The sequence below is a fragment of the Lycorma delicatula genome, chromosome 12 (genome assembly GCF_047948215.1).
Source record: "Lycorma delicatula isolate Av1 chromosome 12, ASM4794821v1, whole genome shotgun sequence".
NCBI lineage: Eukaryota > Metazoa > Arthropoda > Insecta > Hemiptera > Fulgoridae > Lycorma > Lycorma delicatula.
The window spans coordinates 48293649-48310995 of NC_134466.1; the positions used below are offsets into that span (position 1 = coordinate 48293649).

The 17347-nt window shown below is 31.0% G+C and overlaps 1 long non-coding RNA gene across 5 annotated transcripts in view; it reads right to left on the bottom strand.

Moving 5' to 3' along the window:
• The window catches only part of LOC142333507 (uncharacterized), a 92373-nt gene that overhangs the window by 12690 nt on the left and 62336 nt on the right, over positions 1 to 17347 (bottom strand). For 3 of the 5 annotated variants that reach the window (XR_012758619.1, XR_012758617.1, XR_012758618.1), the window contains exon 3: positions 3342 to 4109. This is a non-coding gene — a long non-coding RNA (uncharacterized LOC142333507). Of the gene's footprint in view, positions 1 to 562; positions 701 to 3341; positions 4110 to 17347 lie in introns of those variants that run through there. The other 2 variants (XR_012758620.1, XR_012758621.1) reach the window with 2 other exon arrangements.

The window sequence follows — 17347 nt, forward strand, 5'->3', positions numbered from 1 at the left end:
GTACTCCCTATCACTACAAGAAGTGTAGTGTAGCACTGACATACAGCTGTTGTAGCCATCTGCTATGTAGTGATGCCACAGGTGAGCGGTAGAATTAAATAAATGAATAATATTTAAAGTGTAAAAAAGTTTTTAAAGTGGCCACTAGTATCGCCATGCCTGTGCAAATAAAATACGGTATGCATGCGCAGTTTAGTTAAAATCATTGAATTAAATAAATGGAAAATATTACATTTAAATAAAATGATAAATATTTTATATTAAGTTGTGCTTGTGTAAGCCATGGATCAGAAAAAAGCCGCATGGTGGGAAAGTCCTATAACTGCGTTGTAAGCGTTTATTATTTTATAACAAAATTTTCTACGATATATCGAGGTAATATATTTAAACATAATTTTTGCAATTAGAAATTGTTTCATCAAAATGTATAAAATTTCCTGGTATGCAGTATAGATATATGAACGATAACAAAACAAAAGAATATGAAAAATAGTTTCGTTTAATCAAATCGGTTAATAATGTCTAAAATACACTGAACAAGTAAAATTTATTACAAGTAATAACGGGATTCTTGCATAAAATAGAATACTGAAAAAAATGTGTTGATGGGTATCATGTTTCTATGCAGTGTGAAAGACCAGATAATGTAAAAGATTCCTCATAGACATCAACAGAATTTACAGAGGCTCATCACCACTAACTATAAAAAAGACAAAAATCTATAAATTATATTGATCTCATAGTTACACAGAACATATAAACAGAGACATAGATTTTTAAAATCTATTACTATTATAACTGCCAGATACGACTCAAATTTTCAGCATTCAAAAACCATGCTTCTCAGAGATCACTTCAATGAAATGACAACTGGCATTACACAAAATAAAATATTTTGGTAATGCCAACAAATTATCAATAGATAAAATCGACACAAATATTTCAAAATGGAAATGATAAAAAATTTCATAATACTTGCATGGAAAAAATTTCCTGCAATTTAACCCTTTATTTTTATCAAATAAAACGGTAAAATAAAAACATAGTTTTGCTTTGAGACCACCATTTTGGCATAATTTTTCATCGGGTTTGTTATAAACGCTGGGTAAATCACAATAAGCATAGCAAATTTTTTCCCTACAAAGACAAAAGATAAATTGATATTACAAATTATTAGCAGCCAATAAAAGTTGTGTGAATAATTACGTTACACATATGTAATGTGTATACATCCGGCTGCTAATAAATTGATATTACAATTAATTAGCAGCCAATAAAAGTTTTGTGAATAATTACGTTACAAATTGTCTCTTAAATTATTTTATAAATTATGAATTATTTGTCAGAAAAACGAAGTATTTTCATAACCATTTTCTTTATCATGTTTTCATATAAAATTCATACTCATATGAAATTGGGGTTCTAAAATCATCCAATGTACATGTAGTGCATAGGTGAAATCACTATGAAACTGAAATTTTTCATTCCTGTAAAATGAACTGAAAAAAAAGAAGCACAAGTCTCAAAGGAGGAGATCAAATTATAAGTAAAATTTTGAAATTTATTATGATCAAATGACTGATTATTTTGATTGAGCAACACCTCTAAAGATAATGATAGAAACACAGATTATACAAGTTGTGATAAAAAAAAATATATTTCTTAAAAATAAAATTTACATATTCTACTATATTGATACTGTCTTCTTTAAAGTAATCTAGTAATCAAGCGTGGAACACATTTATGCCATTTCCAATCCACAAAACATTAATGAAAGCATTTTTAGTATAGTTTACTCAATGATTTTTTATTTCATCTATTGTTGCAAATGATTGTCCTTTTAATATACTCTTAAAGGCAATAAGAAAAATCTGCGGACTGGAGAATACAAATCTGTGGCATTAGTATGGTGTTATTTTGGCTAAATAACCACTCGATAATAATCCTGGTGAAAAATTCAAGAATATTGTTTGCCTAAAAATTTGTGGTTCTTTTCTTTGGATTTCTGCACATAAACGGTATAAAACTGCTATGTAATACTGTTTACTTGTCTGCATAACCTTGTGGTAATAATTCATAATGAATAACGAAATTGTAATAAAAAAAATAATAAATATAATCTTTATCAACACTTGATCAAGATCGGATGCTTTTTTTTTGGTTGTGATTCTCGACAACTGGATCTTCCATTTCAATTTCATAACCATATACTCAAGTTTTGTCACCTATTAAGACATGTTTGAGTAATTATTATTATTATTAATAATATAACTAACATAATTATTCTGCGATGCTGCTTTTGTTGAAAATTAAGTTTTAGAACAAATTTTGCTCATTTCATACCCACATTATCCATTAAAATTGTTCCACAAGAGCCGTAAGAGATTTTCATTTCCTCAGCAACTTTTCTAATAATGATTTGATGATTAATAATCACAATGTTCTTTATTTTGCCAATATTTTCATCAGTTGTTATTATATTAGGATGTTCAACTCTTCTATCTTCTTCATAAGCTTCTTGAAATCATTAACTCTTGGTGTTGGCATAACATCTTTGCCAAAAGTATTCTCTAACACCTTCACCATTTCATTGTACTTCATTACATATATAACATAAAATTCAATCCAAATCTTTTGTTTCATCATTTTCAAACAAAATAAGTCGCTACTCCTTATAAAATACATCCAAATTATTCGGATGCCAAATTTGAACTACACATCTAATGTAGCTGAAAATACTGATATAAACTACGAAGAAAAAGTGTCTGATTATAGTTAGTGCAGCCATCACGTGGAAAAATGGTAAACTTAGTTGAAAAGTGTGCAAGATTAAATAATTCTCGCTATTTTGGTATCACATCTTATATATCTTACAAAGGTAAAATTGGAACATAGTTGTAGGGCAAGGAATACATTTCTTATGGTGAACAAAATGATGGTAGAACTAGTTAGCATCACATACTAGCATAACTTAGCTTGACATACTGATATACAACTGTATATTGGAAGAAGACAGCAAGGAAAGCAATTTTACTATTTAATTTTTTTCAGAGTCTGGCATAGGATGTTGGTTAATACTCTGACAGGTAAAGCCATTTTCAGTTATGAACTGTATATTATTTCAGGATGATAACTTATTTTTGTGTTATGACATCTAAAATACACACACGTGTAACTTTTATAAAACAATTTACTTAATTTAATTTTGATTTAGTTTAATTAATTTTTTAAAATTTATTCTGTAAATGTTTGTTATAAAAATTGTTCATATGTGTGTTAGATGACATAATTCTTTTATATTCTGAAAATAAAAACACAATTTTACAAATTATGTAGTTTACTTCTTATTTTCAAACAACTTACATTCATTTTATTTTAAATTACGTGGTTAAGTACAGTCATCTCATAAAACTAAATGCATTAGGTAATAATTGTAAATACAATTATTACCCTTATAAATAATATATTACCCTTATAGTATTATTACCCTTAAATATAATTGTTCCTTAATGGCTGATTCAAGATGAATATTATGTATTATTTCAGTATTAACTACTCTATAGTTTGGGAGAAAAGTTTATATTTTGAATGGATACTTACTTTTACACATAAAAGTCTTTGAATTGGAAAAACTTTCCTTCAGGAAGCCTGAATCTGTTCTCAAATAGCTCTGAAATGATTCTAACATCAGTTTTTCTTTCACTTTGTAATTATGTAACCTGGACAATGAAAAATTGTTGATCAATAATGTGCTACTATGAGTAAAAATACCCCTACCACTTGAGAAGTAATGGGGTAAGTGTATATAGACTGGCTTCAGCAGGACTCAAAACAATCTATTCAGTTTGAAGTTATTTGTACCTTGCTGCAATTCCTCTAATAGTGTATCACTTTACTCCTCTTAATTTATGATCCCTTTTTCCCAATTTATTTCTGTAGATGTAAGTTTGGTCATCTGAAGATACTGGGACCTGTATATCCTTGTGTGATCTGATAAAGGGATCTGTAGCCCATGCATTATGTCTGTCCAATTACTGGTTCAGTGGTTGCAAAGTAATGTAATGGCTGAACTACATACTGGGTAAAGCTGTATCACCTCCAAACCTCTCCTAAGATACAACATAAAAATAATTATGTTTATTTTTAGAACTTAATTCATTGTATGAAATAATAGATTATTCTAGTAAAGAAGCAGAGAAGGCAGTACTATGGCTAAGCAAATTTCTTAAAAAAAACTCAATTATTTGCTTGAAATATCATTCAAGCAAATAATTTGCTTATGTATAAATTTACAGTATAGTATATTTGTTTTAGCTTTCTTATTTGATAAAGAGGAAAGTATGGTGATCATCCCAAAAGTGGATTATTGGGTTTTTGAAAATCTTTATATTTTAGGGTCTAACTAGTTTATCTAGACAAAGAAACATATATATGTCTGTATGTACATATATGTGTCGCACTGCTTTTGCCCTTATATCTCAAGATAGACTGAACTGATTTTTTTTAAATTTAGTTCAAATTTCTATATATGGGGCACTGATCATATTAATTTTTTTTCAAAATTCATTAAGGGGTGGATGGATATTGCAAAAATACCAATTTCAATTTTCTTGAGGCACTTTACAGAAAATTTTATGAAAGCAAATCTCTTACCTTTAATGCATATATAAACAATTTTGCACATTAAAAAAAAATTTGAAAAATCAATCTCCAACAATTAAAATTGAAATATCTCCCATTGGTTTTAAAATTTTTCAAAAGTTTTTTGAAAGTTTATACTTCATATATAGAACTATCAAGAAATGTCTACAAATTTTTTTAAATTATGGACCCCGACCAAAAATGTAGAAAAAATTTTTGAAAATGTTTATTTTTCTTATTATAGCCTTTATCGATGGGGTGTTATGATTTTGAGAAAACTTTACTTAGGCAAATGTGTTAAACTTTTCTAATAAGATTACCTTTCAAAAAATCTTTCTTAAAATTTATTACAAATCTCTAAAAAGTATGCATGCATATTTTTTTTTTGTTTATTAACTCTAATGTTAAGGCAATCCCACAACATTAAAATACAGGCCAACTCATGTACGTACACTAATCTTCCAGAGATTTCTAGTTTTTTAAACTTAAAAAAAAAAATTTTTAAACTTGAAAAACTTTTTTGCAGAAACATTTTTGGTGTTTTTGAACTAATCTGAAGGAACAAACATAAATTTACAATCAATTATAGCTGGAGAGTAAAAATAATTTTGCTAAGAAGGCTGCAAGTATATACAGTATATTATAACTTGTTAAATAAAGGATATTTTTAAACCGTTTTTTATATTTTTTTAAAATTACATCTAGATCACAAAAAAAGGATCTTGAAGTATATCTACATAAGATTTTCAAAAATGTTTATTAAAAATTTTATTTGCTGTTAATAATTTTCTAATTGATTTTTTTATAAACACATTCAAACCAAATTAAAAAAAAAACTTTTTAATGAAAGCGAAGAGCCTTCATAAGTATCTATTGTTCGGCTCTGAGAAATCATCAACGAAAATTTATAAATTAAACTATACCAAAATACAATATACTGTTTTTAAAATTCAACATAATTTACTATTGTACCGCGAGATAGCGTTATTAGCTTAGTGTTGGTTAATAAAGAATCATAATATTCAATTAGAATATTTTTGTTCTATGTTATTACAACTCACATCTGAAATGGTTCAAATTAAAACTTATTGACTGGTTTATTACGCAATTCTTTTTTAACCTTTTTTATATAATCATATAAAAATGCTTTAAATCAATATACATTAATAAAATTTGAAGCAAAATATATTTTTTTTAATGTTATTAATATGAAATAAATGTGACAAATTTAAATAAATCAATTGTTTAAAAAAATTCTGCAGTATCGTACAGTTAAAAAGCAAAATTTTGTAGAAATTTTTGTTGGCTTTAAAAAACTTAAAATTCAATTCATAGAGAATCATTTTTCTAAGTTCCCCAAGAATTTAAAGACGATAAATAAAACTGTAAATATTATTAAAGAAACATTTACAAAAGCCTTTTCTAAACTAAAATTTCTAGGAGCAGTTTCTGATCCTTTTGAATTAAATATAGTGTATGACAGGGAGATGGTCTCTCCCCAATATTGTTCAATTGTGGTTTGGAAAAGATATAAGAGAATGGATCAAGAACCTTAAAGTTACAATATCTGATTCTGTAAAATTTGGGACCAAAAATAAATTACTTCTGACCAATCATCTCACTTTCACAGATGATTTATTAACTGTTACAAACAACTCGGAAGGAAAAACTATAGAATTGATCATATTTTGAGAAAAAAAAGATTAAACTTTACAGTTACAGCGTAGAATGGAAAACAGTAGATTAACAGAACAAATATTTAACTTTTTTGAAAACAGGAAAACTAGAACAAAATGGTTTCAAGAAGTCGAGAAGGATCTGTTTAAGATATCAAAAGAACATACCACTGGACAGATCTCTTTTTAGAAGTTAAAAAGTTTCCAGAGTAAAAAACATCTTAAAAAGACTAGCATGTACAATAGAAACATGAATCACCAAAAATAATGATTAAATATTGGAAGGACAGGAAATTTCTTGTCCTTCCAATTGAATGCTATTCATCGTGCTCAGATGGTTCAAACGAAAAAAACAATCAATTTCTAAATGATTAGTTTATTATAAAACAATTCTAGAGGTTAACTTATTTAAAAAAATACAAATTAATATTAATGCTTCTTGGAAAACCAACCAATTATATTACATTATTACTACTAAAGCCGTGAAACTAAAGAGTGTTTCAAAAGGACGCAACCCCTTTATTTGAAAATGTGAATTTATTACAAAAATATTAATATTAATAAAATACTTATACAAAAATTACCTTTAATAACTTTAGTGCTAGAGTGATCATACTGATAATCACCTGATGCAAAAGGTTGTGTCGATGCCATCGATTGGAATGGTTGCCTATACTTGACTGATATGTGGGTATCTGATTCATAAAAAATCTATCCTTCAAATATACCAAAAAAAAAATTCAGAAAAAAAAATCTCCATAACAATTGGATCGATTTTGACCAAACTTGGTCAGCTTATTTATATACATAAGGAATTGATGTCATTAAATTTTCAATTAAAAAGGTCAAGTAACGGCTGTACAGCAAGGTCACCCTCAGTATCTCCAGATTTAACCTAATTAAGGTCATATTTTTCTTAGGCACATTTGGTTTTTTTTTTCTTCAGTCATTTGACTGGTTTGATGCAGCTCTCCAAGATTCCCTATCTAGTGCTAGTCGTTTCATTTCAGTATACCCTCTACATCCTAAATCCCTAACAATTTGTTTTACATATTCCAAACGTGGCCTGCACAATTTTTCCCTTCTACCTGTCCTTCCAATATTAAAGCGACTATTCCAGGATGCCTTAGTATGTGGCCTATAAGTCTGTCTGTGGTCTATAATGCCGTTTTGCTTGTGCTATTCGGCATTTTATATCGCTCCTGCTTCGTCCATCTTTAGTAATTCTACTTCCCAAATAACAAAATTCTTCTACCTCCATAATCTTTTCTCTTCCTGTTTTTACATTCAGTGGTCCATCTTTGTTATTTCTACTACATTTCATTACTTTTGTTTTGTTCTTGTTTATTTTCATGCGACAGTTCTTGCGTAGGACTTCATCTATGCCGTTCATTGTTTCTTCTAAATCCTTTTTACTCTCGGCTAGAATTACTATATCATCAGCAAATCGTAGCATCTTTATCTTTTCACCTTGTACTGTTACTCCGAATCTAAATTGTTCTTTAACATCATTAACTGCTAGTTCCAGCACATTTGGCAACAATTAAAAAATAACACTATTTACAAAAAAATTTTTTGCAAAATCGTAACGTCACACTAAAAATGTTGTAGTAGTCTGCTATGTTGTGACGTCACATATGAACGGTAGAATTAAATAAATTAATAATATTACAAGTGTAAAAAAGTAATTCGGTCTGGCTGGGCCTCGAACACGATTGCCTGGTTGCCTAGGTACGTGGTGCGTTAAGCCTCACGGCTACACCAGCTGCCGACTATATATGCGAAATTTATTCTATGTACGTTGTAAAATTATATAAGTTTAGTTAGTACCGCCACCTACCGGGTTGGTCTAATGGTGAACGCGTCTTTCCAAATCAGCTGATTTCGAAGTCGAGAGCTCCAGCGTTCAAAGTCCTAGTAAAGTCAGTTATTTTTACACGGATTTGAATACTAGAACGTGGATACCGGTGTTCTTTGGCGGTTGGGTTTCAATTTACCACACATCTCAGGAACGGTAGAACTGAGACTGTACAAGACTACACTTCATTTTACACTCATACATATCATCCTCTGAAGTATTATCTGAACGGTAATTACCGGAGGCTAAACAGGAAAAAGAAAGTCTAGTACCGCCACACCCGCGCAAATTAAATACGGTAAACCCACGCGGTTTAATTACAATAATTGAATTAAATAAACCAAAAAGATATTATATTTAAATTAAATAAATACTTTTAATTAAGTTTTTGTGTACGTGAGTATAAGCCGTGCATCAGGAGCAACCCACAATTATAGGAATTTCTCGGAAGGCGGCTTAGCCGTATGACGGAAAAGTTTATAATTGTATTGTCAGCTGTTTTTTATACCGATAAAAAATGTGCATGAAATCCACAGGTAATTAATCTGGTAACAGATGATCTATAAATTAAAAAAATTATAGATCTTTTTGATGATTTCAATTTAAATCAAAATTAATCAGACCTTTACGTATGAAACTCCCACTGACTACCTTTCCTTTTCTTTTTGTTTTTCCTGTTTAGCCTCCAGTAATTACCTTCCAGATAATATATCAGAGGATGATATGTATGAGTGTAAATGAAGTGTAAGTCTTATACATTCTCAGATTGACCATTGCTGAGATACGAGGTTAATTGAAACCCAATCAACAAAGAACACCGGTATCCACGATTTAGTATTCAAATCCGTGTAAAAATAACTGGCTTTACTAGGACTTGGACGCTGGAACTCTCGATTTCCAAATCAGCTGATTTGGGAAGATGCGTTGTTCACCATTAGACCAACCCGGTGGGTTAACTGACTGCCTAAGTTACTTTTTACCTTGGTATAACTTATTTAAGGTTATTTAACTTAGGTAAAAATTTATTAGAGACATTTTTTTTTTCTCTAATTAATTTATTTATTCATTCAAGAGTATAACTACCATTATAGTAAAACTATTTTACAGTTCAACGAACCTATAAATTTTTAATAAATAATAATAATTATTATTAATGAATTCGACTAAACTTTACAAACATTTGATGTAATTTTCCATCTGTATTCCGTCTGAATAATCTTTAGTTTTTATGAGAAACCATATATATTCTAACTGACGTCAACTAACGCTGTTAAAATAACCATTTAATCAAATAAACCTTTCTAATTTTCATGCAAACAGAGACTGTAATTCATCGTAACGAAAAGGTATGGAGATACAGGATTGAAGAGGGGGGGGGGCAAATAAACGCACATCACAATGCCTTTTTAAAGTAAAAACTAACTTATGTTACAAATTTAGATTCCATAATCAAAATCCAAAAAAGATTCGTTAGGATGATAAGTAAAAAAAGAACTACGGATCATTCTTTGCCAATATTTAGGGAATTGTTTATACAAGGGTCATTCACGGGAACCGAATGTTTTTAAAATAATCATAAAAAATTGAATATTTACTTTAAAAAAGTTTTATTGGTACTGAAACACTTGTTAAATCAAAGCATTTGTTACTTACTCGTAAACGAAAAATTATGTCCGGCAAGTGATGTCCATTTTGGGCAATACATTGTTGTAGCCTTTCACGGTAACTGGCCTCAATTCTTTGCAGCATGTCTACATCAATCTGGGTGACGTGATGACGAATTGCGATCTTTAGGTCCTCCAATGTACGCGGTTTATTGCCGTACACACGCGATTTCAGAAACCCCCACGGAAAAAAATCACAACTACTCAAGTCGGGGGACCGAGGGGGCCAAGGAATATCGCCGAATCTGGAAAAGATCCGTCCCGGAAACAAGTTACGGAGAACAGCCATCGTTGCCTTCGCTGTGTGCGCTGTAGCTCCATCCTGCTGGAATAACGCATTTTGAAAATCGATTCCCCGGTTTCGTAACTCAGGGATGAAAAACGTTTTCAGCATCGCAATGTTACGATCAGCTGTTACAGTTACGGCAGCGTCATTTTCTTCAAAAGAAAATACGGACCAATAACACCGACCTTTCCGATTGCACACCAGACAGTCACCTTTGAGCTATGAAGTGGTCTCTCGCGAAGCCGATGCGGGTTTCTTTCTGCCCGATACCGGCAATTCTGTTTGTTGACGAAGCCATTCAGATGAAGACGGGCTTCGTCACTCATTAACAATAACAAATTTTCATTTTCTTCAAAAACGGTAAGCGTTTGTCGACAAAATTGTAATCGCTGCGTGAAATCTTGCTCGTTTAACTGCTGCACGACGGCTATCTTGTAAGGATGGAAATGCAGGTCTGTATGCAGAATTCGTCTTACCGTACTTGTGCTCATTTGAAGCGCTGCTGAACGCCTCTGAATAGAGCGGCGTGGGCTTCTGACAATGGCTTCCCTTACTCGTTCGATGTTCTCCGGAGTGGTAGCGGTTCGTCGGGGACCCGGTGGTTTTTTTTTCAATATTGAACCGCTTGTTCGAAGGTCGTTTACCCGTCGCAATATTGTGTTACGAGAAGGGACGCTTGCATTACGATGGATATTAAACTGACGACGGAAATCTCGCTGAGCAGCAGTTACGGATTCGTCATTTCGCACAAAACTGTCATACGCGTACAGGCGTTGGTCTAGCGTCCACGGCTCCATCTCAACGACTAAAATGTAAATGCTATGAACAAAGGAAACGTCAGACACCAACCACGTGCTTCTCCCACCACGAACGCCCTAGTAAAACCCACTTCAAAAACATCCGGTTCCCGTGAATGACCCTGTATTACCGTTACGTTATTTTATGTTTATAAAGTAATGAAACTTTTTCTTTATCAGAAGTGGTCATAGAGATAGTATGATAACCGAGTATGAACTTAGAAGTAAAAGGAATGTATATGTCCCCAGAGTAAATAAGACGAGTTGTATGAAGTTCTTTTCAAGTACTGCTCCTAGATTGTATAACATAATTCCTAATCATATAAAGACGAGTAGGAACCTAAACACTTTCTTAAAGCGATGAAGACGATGGCTAATTAATATTGATGACGCTGAAAGTATGTTCCATGTAATTACATAATTATGATTATATATATAATTGATTATAATGCTTTATACTATTGGTCTTAACATAGTAATAGATTTTTTACATATATAACTTAATTTATTGCTGCTGGTTTACTTATTGTTTAAAATAATTTTTTTAAATATTTACGTTTAAAATTTTGTTTTAGTATATTAACAAACCTATGCTAGTATTTATTAGTAAATATTTAAAACATTTATAAAAAGAAACAGCAGCATTAAAACTTACAGCATTATAACGAATCACCCCGCTTCTAATTTGCCCCGCTCAAATCTTTTCGATCTTAAATTGAGCATAACTCAGAAACGACTCAACCAATTTTCATATTATTTTCACATGCACAACTTCAGATATATTACTACAGCCTATCTAAATTTCAATGAAATTGATCACTAGAGACCGGATTATAAGTATTTGCATATTTTCATATGCATATTAAGCAATTCTCACCGATTATTGCATATTTTCCTTAAAATCTAGTGATGATGCATATTTTCGCTATATTTACAATATTTTTTGGAGGGTACCTAGTTAATAAATGAAATATTACGTTGTAGTCGGCCAAACCTATTAGCCGTACGGTTCTTAGAGCGTACTTAGAAGCCGTGCGTCTATTGCTTAGGTATGATAATATTACTATGAGGCCAAGTAAAACACAAACTCACGTGAAACAAGGACGGACAATACCGTTCTGCGTCTCGCAGCACTCCTCCCAGTAGGCAATTAAATTACGCGTTTTATTGTTGACGCGTTCACTGCATCAGTTAGGGTTTTTATTTGTTTCTGTAAAGTTTAATGTGTATCATGCATCCCGAAAAAAAGTGTCTCATCGTAGATAGCTGACTATCGTGGAACATTTACATACGACGGAAATGTTTTATATTGTCGAATTTGCGAGAAAAATATTTCACGCACAAAAAAATTTCAACTAGACCAGCACGTGAAGTCTTCATATCGCAGGATTGAAAAAGAAAGGCCCACAACAACTTGTAACAGCGGCAAGTAGCAGTCGTTTCATTTCCAAAGGTAAACAAAAAGAAACCACTTTAGCATGGATTTATGTGGTGAAGCACTGCTTACAAGTAATATTCCTCTTCACAAACTTACAAATCCTAGCTCAAAGATTTTTTGCGAAAATATTGCTTTAACCAAAATACTAGATGAATCAACATCGGGTAAAAATAATATACCGACAATTTACCTGCACGTTCTGGAAGAAATAAGCAATGAACTCAAGAATAGCATTATTTGGATTTCAGCTGACGAAACTATCAACAGTTGTGGTCGTTACATTGCGAATTTAATTGTCAGCGCATTAAAACTAGAGGCCTCTTCTTTCTATTTGGTGGCCTGTAAACACCTTGAAAAGACAAATCATTCTATGATCGTCAGATTTATGAATTAAGGTATTAAAAAAATATTTCCTGAATGTTCTGCAGATGAAAGAGCGTTTATATTTCTCTCAGATGCTGCTCGTATATGATCAAGGCAACCAAAGCCCTCGAAGTATATTATCCCAATTTGATTCATGTGATGTGCTTTGCTCACGTAGTACATCGATTCGCTGAAGAAGTACGATCCACGTTTGAGATTGTAAATAAATTGATTTCATCAACAAAGAAAGTGTTTCTTAAGACATCTGCTCTCAATAAGGCCTATAAAGAAAAACTGCTTAATTTGCCTTTACCTCCCGAACCAGCGGTAACTCGATGGGGAACGTGGATTGAAGCTGTGATGTTTTACAATGAATATTTAGATAGTAAACGACTTTGATAGTGCAGAGGCTATGGAAGTTTGTCAGTCCTAGGAAGCATTTAACGATTCTAGTATATAAAAAAAAAAACGAAGCTGTGATTAACACTTATTTTTCCCACATACCTGCGAGTATTAAAAAGCTTGAAACTTAAGGTTTGGCGTTGACTGAATCTATCGAGTTAATGAATAAAATCCGCCAAATGTTTTCCCCATTGCCAGAGGTATTCCAGTGTAATCTTAAAGAAAAATTAAAAAAAAAAATTGAACAATAACCCAGGCTTTGAACCTTTGTGTCAAATTGTTAGTTCTAATAATGGGCGGGTGAACTTTTGCCAAAAACAGTAAGTGCTAACATAGCATCCAAATTCAAATACTGCCCAGTTACTTCAGTGAATGTGGAACGATCCTTTTCTACTTATAAAAATATTTTGAGTGATGAAGACACAATCTTTCTACTGGACATTCGGAACAGTACCGGATTTTGTTTACATTTACAGAAGTAACAAAATTTTAAATAATTGTTAATTACCGAATTTATCGATATGTTATTCAACAAGTTACTAATTGTGTGCTGATTTTTAAATAGAAAAACTAAAAATTAATATTCTTTTATTATTTAAAGTTGCATATTTTGACACTTTTCATGCATATTTTAAGCAGTTTTCATGCATTTCAAGCTTTTTACGTTGCATATAATCTGGTATCTATTGATCAAGTAGTTTTGAAGATTTTCAAGCCACAAAATTTTATACATGAATACATATTTTTTTTTTGTCTTCAGTCATTTGACTGGTTTGATGCAGCTCTCCAAGATTCCCTATCTAGTGCTAGTCGTTTCATTTCAGTATACCCTCTACATCCTACATCCCTAACAATTTGTTTTACATATTCCAAACGTGGCCTGCCTACACAATTTTTTCCTTCTACCTGTCCTTCCAATATTAAAGCGACTATTCCAGGATGCCTTAGTATGTGGCCTATAAGTCTGTCTGTGGTTTATAATGCTGTTTCGTTTGTGCTATTCGGCATTTTATATCGCTCCTGCTTCGTCCATTTTTAGTAATTCTACTTCCCAAATAACAAAATTCTTTTACCTCCATAATCTTTTCTCCTCCTATTTTCACATTCAGTGATCCATCTTTATTATTTCTACTACATTTCATTACTTTTGTTTTGTTCTTGTTTATTTTCACGCGATAGTTCTTGCGTAGGACTTCATCTATGCCGTTCATTGTTTCTTCTACATCCTTTTTACTCTCGGCTAGAATTACTATATCATCAGCAAATCGTAGCATCTTTATCTTTTCACCTTGTACTGTTACTCCGAATTTAAATTGTACATAATTAAATATATATATATATATATATATAATACATTATATATATATATATATATATATATATATATATATATATAAAAGATACCACTCAATTTAAAAAGACAACAGAAACATACTAAGGCCTTTCTCGTAAGCCGAAGTATTGTTATTTTTTAATAATAAGCGATTGACTATTCTTTTTAGAAATGAATGCACATTCATAAATTTCTCAATTTCATATCCCACCCAATATTTTGAGGGGCCATACTCGAGCCTAAATTTTGTAGTTAAATTTAATAATTCATCTTCCCCTGAAACTTTCCATTTTTACAAAAAGCTTTTTCACATGTTTCTTATTTGATTTTTGATTATTTTTTAAATAAAAATATACTCATAAAAAATAAAATTGTTTTAAATTTATTTTTTATATTTTTATAGAATTCTTCTTTATTATCTTTACGAAGAAAACCTTTTATCTAAAACATAAAAGATTTTCGTAAGCCAAGAACCTTACGAAATGCGACATTTAACATGGCTAGATAAAGCTAAAATAAGTATCGAAAAATGTTTCTTAATTATAATAATGTTAAGTATCTGAATGAGAGATTGGCTCAAAATATGCCCCCCAAAAGTAAAAATAGCCCGAAAAATCAAAATAAACTGTCTTTGCTTCGACGACGACTTGCCACTTCTAGGAAACGACATCGACGAAGTTAAAACACAGAACATTGCAAATAAAACTGGCCTCGAAATATTCGAAAAGAAAAAAATTATGCCCTAAAAACCAAAACGATTAAAATAAAATTAAAATAGTAACCCGATTTAAATACCTCGGAGAAATAATAACTAACAACCAAAACGATAAACCTCGACCCAGATAAAAAGACACAAACCATGTAAAGCTCAAAAATTAATCTGCTACACTTACAATAAAAAATGCCTATCAATAAACGCAAAAATAAGACACTACAACACAGTTATAAAACCAAAAGCCAATTAAACAGCAGAAACACTCTTCCACCAGAACGAACAATCAAAGACAAACAGACTCCAGATAATCAAAAGAAACTGCATCAATAAAAAGTACCAGAAAAACGGACATTGGTGGATCGTGCCCGACAAAGTCGTGAACAAAGAATTAGAACGCATCACTGATACCATGCGTTAAGAGGAGACTGGGATTTTTTGAACGTATCATGAAGATGCAAGATTTATGAAATAGCTATTACAGTATACTCTCTACCCGAATAACACCAAGACAGGATGCAGATGGATCAGAGAATTGAAGGAAATTGCCCTTACAAAGAAAGACCATAGATAAGTTAAAATTAAACAACAAAAACACTAGCAAGAAAAATCTAACGATACGAACATTTTTGAAACTAGAAAGGGCACAATGATATTTCGGAACATATGAAAAAGTACTGGGAGGACGCAAGGTCCAAACAGTTCTAACGAAGATATTTGAGTATTGGACTGAGTAAAATGAACCTATACGGTCATAAAATATAACAATAATAAAATATTGGAAAATAAAAATATAATTAAATTCTAATATGAATAATAAAAAAAAATAAGATATAAAGGCAAAATAAGATTTAAAAAAAAGTTCTTGATATAAATAAACTTAATTTTTTTTTTCCTTTTTTTTTAAGTAAAGTCTACTTTAATCCAGTTATAAAAGTGGGTTAAGGTGAGTTGGTTAACCGCGAATAAATTGTACTCAATTTAACTGTCGTGAGTATATAATAGAAATGGTTTACGATAAATGTTTACTGGATGTAATAGTAATAATAATAATGAGTGAATATGTCTTGTAATAACTTAAGTAAAAGAAAATATATACAACACACACACACACACACACACACACACACACACAGAAAGAGAGAGAGAGATCATATATAACATAAAACACTCAAATTAAATATTCATAAAGGTCCTATTTTATTTACCGATTTTTTTTCTTTGACTAATATATATATATATATATATATATACAATATAACCCTGATTAAATAGTTGCATCTTTGTTTTCTAAAGTAGGTCATATTATTCTTCCATATATGGTTGGATACAAATAATAAAGACTGCTGTTATACCTCAAATTGTAAAATACAGTTAAAATTATTTTACTCTTTATTTAAAGATAAGATTATATTTGATTTGTATCAATTATTATTTATTTTTATTTTTTAAACCCGAATAGCTTGTAATCAGACATATTACTCTCAATCTACATTACAGTGCATAAATATATCTTAGAAAAGGTAAGTGCCTCATTATTAATAAATCACAACAATTTTATTACGATTTAAAGCGTATAATGTTTTTACCAGAGTACTTTCATAGAAGTAATAATGTTGTATTTAACAGCATGTCAATTCCCTTCTGTAGCTACACCGATCCAACCGATTATTACAATCGTAGTAGTAACAAGTTTTCGGTCTCAAAGTAAAATAGGCTATCATCTTACTTTTCCCTGTTTAGCCTCTGATAATTACCGTTCAGATAATATTTTAGAGGATGATATGTACGAGTGTAAATGAAGTGTAGTCTTGTACAGTCTCAGTTCGACCGTTCCTGAGATGTGTGGTTAATTGAAACCCAACCAACAAAGAACACCGGTATCTACAATCTAGTATTCAAATCCGTCTAAAAATAACTGACTTTACTAGGACTTGAACGTTGGAACTCTCCACTTCCAAATCAGCTGATTTGGAAAGACGTGTTCACCACTTGACCAAACCCGGTGGCTACAAAATAGGCTATCTTAAATTGTTTTATCTAAACTGAGGGACAAAATTAAAAAATTATGCTATTATCAAATTTCAATGATGGAATTTCGAAAAATGATAAAAAATAAACACTTTTGATTTCTTTTTATTTTTTCGAAAAATTCATCGTTATGGAGACAAACGAAA